Raw genomic sequence first — 10515 nt, forward strand, 5'->3', positions numbered from 1 at the left:
TGGCTACATACCCAGAATTGTGGCAAGCCACTGGCAGGAGTCCAGTGAAAACTGACGTAGATGTCAAATTGCCGACTTGGGGAAACAAAAGTGTTTCTTATTGGCGATGACGGCGTGAGCTATTTTGTATTGCCCTTTTTTAAAAGAAAAAGAACCACCACTTCTTGAAAGCCGCATGGGAAGATGGGCGCATACTAGGAATTCTGTTTTTGGCATTTACACTGTAGAAACAAAAGAAAGGATTCGAAACTCCCAAAGCACGTTGGACTTTAAGGACAAAAAAGGGACAGCTCTCGGAGGCGATGGGGCTGAGTGGCAAGCGACCCGCGTGGGGCACCCTGCCGCTGGGCCTTTGCCCAAAGGCAGCTGCTCGAGAGACAACTGTTCGAACTCCAGAAACTTGACAACCAAGGAGGCGCTGCTCAGAGTTTGGCACAACAATTGTATCCGATGATACATGCAGACATATGTGTACATATATATGTGTATATATATTTATATATATATATATATATAAGGTTTTTATACAAGGAATGTTTTATGATGAAGAAAAGACCCTTCCCCCCCTTTAAAAAAACAACCTTCATGAGGAGAAAACTGGGAGGAAAGTCATTCAGTAGACACAAGATCTCATTTTACTTGAGCACGCAATGTATTTATGTTGCTATCTTTCTGCCATCAGTAATCATGGGGTTGGATATCTCTCTCTTGAGTGTACTCTTTTTAAAAAAGAGGAGAATTTAAGAGGTGTTTTTTTGGTAGGAAAACTACATTAAAGATGTCTCTTTTCACCCTGTGATAGCATAATTTTTGTGAGAAGTTAAAGCCAGATAGGCTATAGATTTCCCAAGGTACAAATGAAAACCTCACTATAATGTGAACAGAAAACCGTTTTTGACTGAAAAGAAACATCCCCGTGTTGAAACGTTCTTCATGGACATTACAGGCATGCTTAATGTTAAATGCATTTTTAATTTTGCTGGAATGGGCCAAAATATGCAGCACAATGGAATTGTTCAAAGTAGAGTGTGGTCCCTGTGAACAGAAGCCCACAAAAGGTATTCTGTAAACTGCAATGCAGCCTGTAAACTGCAATGCACCACTGACAGCGCAATCCAAAGCAGAGTTACACCTTTCTAAGTCCATTGAAGTCAGTGGGTGTAGTTTTACTTAGGATGCCACTGTTAAGGTTTCAGCAGTTGTCCATGCTCTCCAGTCACCATCTACATATGGGTAGGGCTTACGAATAATAAATAGACAGCCAGCACCTTACCTGCTCTGCCACCTGCTTTCTTCAGCCTAGCCTGTCTTCTCCTACAGGACAGGTAAAGAAGCTGAGTTCCTTTCCTGGTATGTATTACAATATTCTTATCTCACCATTTCCTTGTGTTTCAAGGCAGCTAATAATTCCAAATTAAAACCAAACATAATTGAATAAAACTCTATTTACAGCCCCTTCCCAAAACGTGCCTGAAATTCAAATCTCATTAGAAGCTCTAGAGACTAAAAAGGCCTTACAGCACCTTCTCAAAACTTCTAAGGGTGGTTCCCCTCCCAAAGGCAGTCAGTTCCTTAAATATTCCTCCACTCTGGCTAGTGAGAACCATTTATGCTTGTGCTCAAAACATTTCTGCTTGTGCAGGTGACTGTGACTGTTTTATGGAATGGGCTTACTGAGGCTATGAGGAAGATTTCAGAAGTTCTGTAAGGCAAAGTTTTTCTGATGTGCTTTTGGTAGCTTACGGGTGGTGGGTCAGTTATTATGATGAGATAATCGTCTTGCTGTCTTCTTGTTGTTTGTGTTGTATTTCTGCTAAAATCGAGTTTTTAGCTGGTTTTAATGATGTACATCACTTCAATACACATTAATTGGGAGAAAAACCTGGATATACATATTTTCAATAAATATATAAAGCAAAGAAACAACCAGAAGGTAGCAACTAAAGGTTGGTAATTGGTACACCGGGACACATGAGGCGACATGGTCAATCAGATGTGTGGATCCTAGCCATGAAGGACTTTAAAGGTTATAATCCGTACAGGAGCCATCTTTAATTTCCATCCTTGAAATTGTGTGTTCCTTTGGGGCAGAGAAGAAGTAGGAAACGGTCTGGACAACAGCAGAAAGTGGCTCATAAACTGGGCAAAATGGGGCCTTCTCTACCACTTGCCACGATCCATAGGAAGTGCGGGGGGCTGAGCCCTAGTTCTATTACTGGGCACAGTGCGGGGAGAGATTTCCCTCCACCCATCCAGTTTCTGTCTTCTCTGGCAAGGGAGCGCTTGTACTTCAGTTTGCTTTCTTGTTGAGTTGTAAATGCTGCAGCTGCTCTAGCAAACGACAACTATGTTTTGTGCTTTCTCATTAGAACGAGCACACTGCCAGTAATACGGGAGGTGCTACAAAACTGTCAGCCAGTAGCTGTTTTCCCTGAGGCCACTGAAGTTTGGATCTTATCATTAGCTTTTCCTCGGCTAGATTTACGGCTAGATTTATGGGAGCTGGAAGGGATCCTATCAGAATCAAGGGAAGCCCTGGCTGCTAATGTTTCAAGCAGCTAGTGGAGAATTGCCAGGACATTCAGCTTATCTAGGGAGAATGGTCGTTCAGATCTTTGCAAGTGTCAGCAGTGATACAGGGGATAATTATTTTAACTAGATAAGTGTCGGAAGAATCTCCTCCTTAGCTGAGTGTCATCTAAGGATCACTTTAAATGTTACACATTTCTTATATGAATAGCACTTCATTGTAGGGAAAAGTGTGCCAACTAGATATAGACCACTGCATATATCGGTTGTGCTTTTGTCTCTTGCTGCACATACTCACACAGCGGCTGGGAAACAAAGTACAATGGTTACATGAGACTATCCACATGCAGCTGGCATACTTTTTGTGTACTTTTCATGCCCAATGTGGGAGATACGTAATGACTGGTGTTACTTGAACAGTCGACAATTTAGATTGAAAACACATTGTAACAGAACCATGGAAATTCTGCTGAATTTGTATATCTTACCATATAAAGCAAAGTGTGTCCATTCAATAACATAACTGGAAACAAATTTGGCAGCTCATGCTAAATAGAAGTAGTAGTAAAAGAAAAGTCACCATATTTTTCTGTGGTTGGTAAAACCCCTAGGTAGAGTGGGGATTTGTAGCTGGGTTTCCTGGATCCTATTCTGACATTTTTAACTACTAACGCTGCTTCTAATTTAGTTATTCTCGAGAAAAGTTTTGGTTATTCTTGAGCAAAGTTTCCCGAGCATTCTATTGAATGACCACATAAATATTAACATTTATATATTGTTTTTCAAGTGTTCAAAGCACTTCACATGTTTGATCTCGGTTATACCTAAAAATCCCTGTAAGGGAGGCCAGTATTATCCCCATGTTCCAGATGGCACAACTAAGTTTGAGAGAGAAATTACCATAAAAATTAAAATTACTTTAGCTAAAAGCCACCTGATATGATGGCAAAATAGAGATTTGACCCACAGGCTCTTTCTCAAAAAATACCCACCAGCTTCTCTGGTCAGCACACGGCACTAGATGTTCCAGTGGTAAAAAGTTATCTCTGGTGGAAATCATTTGGAGCAGCTCACGGGCTCAAGTAAATCTCCATTTGAGGCACAGAAGCAGCCACTAGCCTCTGCTTTATTTTTGGAGGTGGAATTTTAACAAGAGGCCGCTTCCCAAGAAACCCTCCTCAGCACAAATGAGGCTGAAATGAGGCTGAGTACAATTTCAGTTTGCATAAGCCCCCCCCCTCCGCTGTTAGAGTAGCAAATGTTTCTTTCAGCATTGGCATAGATGTAAAGGGTCTTTCCCCCCTTTTTTTTCCCCTGGGAGGGGGTGTTCATACGAGTTTATGCTGGAGGAAGATGCTGATTCCTTTTAACCCCCTGAGGGATTTCATCAGCCTGATCTTGATCAGCACAAGCTGGCTTGACCCTCTTCCTCTCCCTTTTCTTTGGAACTATGATAAGTTCAAGCAAGGGTTTCAAAGCATACACATAAAGCTGCCTTATACTGAATCAGTCCATCAAAGTCACTGTTGTGCTCTCAGACTGGCAGCAGTTCTCCAGAGTCTCAAGCAGAGGTCTTTCACATCACCTATTTCCTGGTCTTTTTAACTGGCGGTGTCAGGGATTGAACCTGTTCAAAGTGATTCGCATAGAATGTCTTGCAATTTTTCAACAGTTCTATAAGGGGGATTATTTTGTCACCGTATTGTGAATGGGACTAAATGTTGAGAGAGAATGGCCTAGTCATGGCTGAGATGCTTTGAACAGTAGTTCCCTGATTCATAGTTCATCATGTTCGCCATGATGATGATATGATCTATCTTTATCAAGTTTTTCCTGGGCTGCATTCAGTGTGGTGTAGTGGCAGACTCTAATCTAAGAATGGCGGACTCTAATCTGAAGAACTGGGTTTGATTCCCCACTCCTCCACATGAAGCCTGCTGGGGGACCTTGGGACAGTCGCAGTTCCCTCAGAACTCTCTCAGCCCCACCTACCTCACAAGGTATCTGTTGTGGGGAGAGGAAGGGGAGGCAATTGTAAGCTAGTTTGAGACTCCTTAAAGGTAGAGAAAACCAACTCTTTTTCTTCTTCGCCATGTTGAGCTTACCAGATTTCAAGGCTGGTCCATACATGGAAGGAGAGGGAAACTGAAAGGTAGTGGGTGTTCACAGCTAGCAGAGAATCAGTACATGGGCTATAGGGATGCTACATGGTTTGCAGTTACAATGTCTAGTGCATCCAATATATTTAGAAGTTTCCATATAGAAATCTACTAGGTTCATCTCACGGAAATGTGTTCACCATCAATTAAGGTAGCCATTACAGATTAAACACCTCACATCATTTCAATGAACTATTTAAACCGCAATCCACTGAATAGTCTGAAATAGGAGCTATGTTCATAAGTTACATGGAACACACATTCAATGTGTGTACAATGTACACTTGACTTTCCTTTATGCAGGCATTGAGGAATTCTCATGTTATACCCACGCATGAACAGCTGAATGTATGACTGATACCCCACATTGATCCAGGTACTGATCCCTGGTGGTTTCATTTGTAAAGGGAACACACTTTGGCTCATTCTTACAAACAGATGTACTCATGTACATGCGGGCTGTACGTGTGTTCACTGTAACATGAGAACAGGACTTGAGTAGTGCATATGTGAATCATTCCTTCATCATAGCGGCATTTGTGCAAGTAGCAGGAGTTAGATAAACACACAAGTCTCCTTCAGGCAAGTCGACAGGTTCAGCCTCTCCCCTGCAATGCAGCCCCCACCCCCCAAAAAAACCTGAGCTGAATGTCAATATGATCTTTTTCTCCACCAGTGAAGAGCTTTGATAGTCCCTATAGTTACACCAAGTTACAAAAGATTATTCTCCTTTGACAGACCTGCACAGCGCTCTCTGATTTAACTGTAGGCCCCATGAGTTGGATCAGGCAGGAGACACTCGATAGCTGCTGTTTCCGTGGTTGAAATATTTGTGAAGTTAACGCATAATCTGAAAGCAGAAGCTAATAAATTATAGAGTGCTAATTGGGGACGGAGTGGAGCCGTCAATCACATTATCCTAAACACACAGAGACCCTCATAACCTAAAAAGGCAAGAGTCTCCAAGAACAGCTCCCAGTTGTCACTAGCCATGACATCTATCTCAGCTCACACAGAGGCTGTCAAGCCAGATAGCGCTTAAAGATTTTAGGCTGTGATCTTATGCATACTTGCTTGGGAGAAGCCCCATTGACTGAATTCAGTGGCTCTTCTAGCTGACTAAACAGCACAGGCTTTTCTTTTCAAGCAGGTGTGGATTAGGGCGACTTTGTAAACTGGATAAATCTCTGCTGTAGAGATTTCTCTCGCAGAAGCCAGGGACAATTATTCTCATTGGAACTTCTAGCATATGAGGCCTCTATCCCCCTTCCCCCCAACTGTGACCAAAACTATTCTCCTTTAAAAACAAAGTTTGCATTTCACATTTTCTTGCATTCTGCAGCAATTTGTATTCTGCAGAAAGAAAATTCAGCTCTAGGAAAATACTTTGGATTACTTTGGGGTGTTTTTTTGGGGGGATATTATTGACACACACATAGGACACTCCATTTGCAGACACATGTTGATGCTCATTTGCTATAGGTGGGAATTAATTCATAAGGATTCTGCTTGCTACCAACTACTTCTTTTAGCAGACAAATAAAATCACATCCTGTCAAAGAATTCACTGGGCTTAAACATGCATTCACCTATTTCTACTACTACTAATTGATTTCATCTGCACAGCATTGGAGCCGTGGTAGTACAGGGGTAAAAGCAAGAGCAAAATATCAGCTTGGTCTTCAGCAAACCACTCACTTTGTTCCCACTTTACAGGGTTGAAGGTTTCACAAGATAATGTATGGGAAATGCTTCAAGCCCTCAGAAAAGTGTTATAGGAATATTAGGGGGAAATACCATGTATGCTTATTTGAGAGTAAGTAACAAAGTAGGACCTACCAGAGAGTAAACAGACAGTCTGTACTGCTATAACGGAAAAAACACACCTGGTTTGTAGAATGAGCTTGGTGGCCCACTAATGTTGGCTCAAAACAGAAGCGAGGAAGAAAATGGTAAAAGATCAAGCCACTTGACAGCAGGGGTGAAAGGTGTGTTTTGAAATTAGCGAAGGCAAGCATGTATCAACATGTCAAAATATTTCTTTCCAAAACATTAAAGTATTGGCATAATTAAGTATCGCTTTACATCAAAATGCCCATGGAACATTATTTGAGGAAAGTAAGATTTCAGCAATGCATTGGCCAAAATGGGGAGCAATGGTGTTTCTAAGACTGGCAAATATCAGTATCTGAAGTTACTGTGTATGCAGATGTGAATTTAAACCACCTGCCATTTATAACCCAACTTGCTGATGCAAATGGGTTGTACAACAGATGGGGTTAAGTCCTGAGTTTACATCTTATGAAAATCTGCAGATTTGTGCAAGGCTACACCTCATCATGTATGGAGCCACAGCTTGGTTGCATATTACATTGGTAACTCTGTGATTACCTGCTAATAAAAGGCTTAGCTTATGTCTCAGTCTTCACCCTGCAACTGGACTGGAATATTATCTCTCAATAACCAGAGAAAATATACTGCAGACACTTTTTACAGTGTTGATTTAGGGAAGAATTTAAGAGGATCCCAAAAAGTATTGGGGAAAGATCTTTCTCTTCTTGAGATCCTAGAAAGCCACTGCCAATCAGTGTATAATACTCAGGATCCATAGTGTCAGAAAACTTCGTATGTTCATCTGATATGGTCTATGCCCTGGTCTGGATGATCTACTCACTGTGGGAAGTTTTCTGTTTTCATGTGAAATATTTATTCATTAATAAAGATGCCAGCTCAGGAACCCAACTCAAGAATTCCTTGAAGATTTGACATTCTCTTTTCAGCCTGTGGCATTTTGAATGACTGCATTCTGCTGGCAGGAGACAAAGTTTTTGGCATCTGTCAGCCATTGAGTTCTGACTCCAAATCGTTGGAAAGGATGGAAACTCTGTAGCTGTATGTATGGCTTTCAAAGTATGGCTTTGGATATAGCTACTACAACTTCCTTAAGGAATCTAGTAATCACTCATGGGATATGAAACCTCCGACATTCCAAAATAAGAGAGAGGAGGAAATAGTTTGCAGTGTAATTTAAAAAAAAAATCTTTTACACCATGCAATGCATATTATTGATTGCAACAATCACCAGTTGTGGCAAGAACTCATGCCAGACATTGTGTCACTAACCAGGAATGTGGTAAGTGTATCATTTGGACTAGGCCTTATTTAGAACTGTTCATGTTCTCAGCATACACAAATCTAGCCTCAGACACCTTGGAGATAATTGCCATTTCTGGTTTTTATATAAAGTGCTTATTATTTACTAAATAATATTATTTACTAAATAATATTATTTAATATTAGTCCATAATGCAGTCATGTTTCTCAGTGCTATAGAGCTGTTCCAGTATTAGGGAAACCCTGAATATAATGCTCACAGTCAGAGGAGAGGATGGAGTCAGGAAGATGGGGGGAACCCATCAGCTTCACAGAATTATGTATCAAGAAGGCAGTTATATTAAACCATACTAGTGAGGTCCTGATTAAGTCACTGTTGACCAAAGGGTAGACTAATTTAGTTTGGACACTGAAAACACAGCTTCAAATTACTGCCAAATATTTACTGAATGTCTTTGGGAAATTCACAATTTTCCAGCTTCAGTCTTTCATATTACTGTTGCCCTTTCCCCCCAATAAGGACACAAAGCCGCTTAGATTGTTCTGCTCTCATCCATTTTAATCCTCACAACAACCCTGTGATGTAGGTTGGTATGAGAGTGCGTGACTAGCCAAGGTTACCCAGCAAGCTTCCATGGCATGAGTGGGGATTTCAACCTGGGTTTCCCAAATCCTAATCCAACACTCTCACCACTGTACCACACTATCTCTGTGACTATGTATGTCTTCCTGAGTCAGTCATTTTATTTATACAGGCAGGAACCAGAAGAAAGAGAGATAGAAAGGTAGTAACTGTGACTGGGAAATAATGAGCATTTGCAGATGAAAAAAATCCTTTAAATACCACATTCTCATTGGAACACAAATAAAAGAACAACAAGCGTTCGGTGTAGTCTGAATGGGAATTGTAACATAATCAGTAGGCCAATCATACTCTACCCTTGGCAGAACTGTTCTTTTTTAAATAAAATGTTAAAATAGTTTGCTTCAGCTGATCAAGCATCTTTGAAGGCCTCGAATTCTTGCCAGATAAAACTCTTCATTGGGGGCTTATTGTTGAGTTTTGAGAATTCAGATGTGGAAAATGCGCATCCAGAGAGCGGCAAATCCAAGGCAGAACTCCCCATGCATTCGGTTGCATGAAAGTGGAGTCAAGCGGTTTGGAGCCCGTTAGGACTTCTCCTTCCTCCTCTCTGTCGAATGCCTCCCCTCTACTGAGCTTGTCGGCAGGAGAAGGGCTGAAAGGTCAGGGGCAGACAGACACAACTGCTGTCAAATGCTGTGGCCTTTTTCTCATGAGTAATCCAAGCTACATCGGGCTTTATGAATTAGATTTGATTCCATGAATAACCTTTTAAGTTCGGGGTTGTTGTTTTTTTGCTCCGCCTCAAGAGAGCAGCACTTTTTTGAGTGAACAATTGACCATAAATAAAATATTGACGAAAACCAATTTTGAATGGAAGCAAGGGCTGGCAAACACCCATCTACTCAGCTCCACTATGTAAGAGGAGGGAAAAGGTGTCCCCACTACAGAAGCCGCAGTGAGCACTGCGGTAAAAGGTAAAGGTGCAAGCATTGCATCATTCCTGACCCATGGGGTGGCATCACATCACGACGATTACTAGGCAGACTGCGTTTACAGGGTGCTTTGCCAGTGCCTTCCCCAGTCATCTACACTTTACCCCCAGCAAGCCAGGTATTCATTTTACTGACCTTGGAAGGATGGAAGGCTGAGTCAACCTTGAGTAAAGTTGCCAATCTCCAGGTAGTGGATAAGGAAAGTAGTGCAGGAATCTTAGGCTATAATTAATACAACGCAAATGAGTGAAACATCAAAGTGTAATCAATGCATACAATAGTGGAAAAGGACAAACATACAACTATATAAAATAGTATTTCAATAATCCACAAAGGTATGTATAAATATATTTTCTTCAATAGTCCATAAGGGTACGTAGATCCAAGAAGATTCCAATAGCTGGTCACAAGAACTCAGCAAATGTGTAAAAGACTATTATGAAAGGAAGACGATCGTTTCATTCTTCATCAGTTCCATTCAATTCATGCAGTTCAAAAGGTATACACAAAATTCAAAAATTCATTTCTTCCCCTTAGGGATAAATCTTGTAACTATATCCATTGGCAATTGCAATAGTCTATATGACTTAAAATCTATACAGGATATAGTTAAAATAAACAGAGGTCTTTGCAAATGTAACCGTTCCACAAGGGATACACAGAGTGAATGCTCAGCTGCTAGGTAGTAGCTGGAGATCTCCTGCTATTACAACTGATCTCCGGCCGATAGAGATCAGCTCGCCTGGAGAAAATGGCCACTTTGACAATTGGACTCTACGGCACTGAAGTCCCTCCCCTCCCCAAACCCCGCCCTCTTCAGGCTCCACCCCAAAAACCTCCCGCAGGAGGCAAAGAGGGACCTGGCAACCCTAACCTTGAGCCAGCTACAGGAAACCAACTTCCTTTCGGATCAAGACCTGTGGAAGCAGAAACAAAAAAGTCTGCTGAAGAGCTGTTAATGTGAATGAGCTGGGGCGGGGGGGCTTAGCTCTGCCCGGTACCTGAGAGCATAAAACAACCTGGACACTGATTCTGAAGTGTAGATGGAATTTCCGAATTGCTGTACTCTCCTCTCCATTGTGATTTCTCATATACCTCTACCCTGACATTATTAGGGTTGCCAACACCAGCTTAG

This window comes from Euleptes europaea, chromosome 10 (assembly GCF_029931775.1).
Source record: "Euleptes europaea isolate rEulEur1 chromosome 10, rEulEur1.hap1, whole genome shotgun sequence".
In the NCBI taxonomy this organism is placed as follows: domain Eukaryota; kingdom Metazoa; phylum Chordata; class Lepidosauria; order Squamata; family Sphaerodactylidae; genus Euleptes; species Euleptes europaea.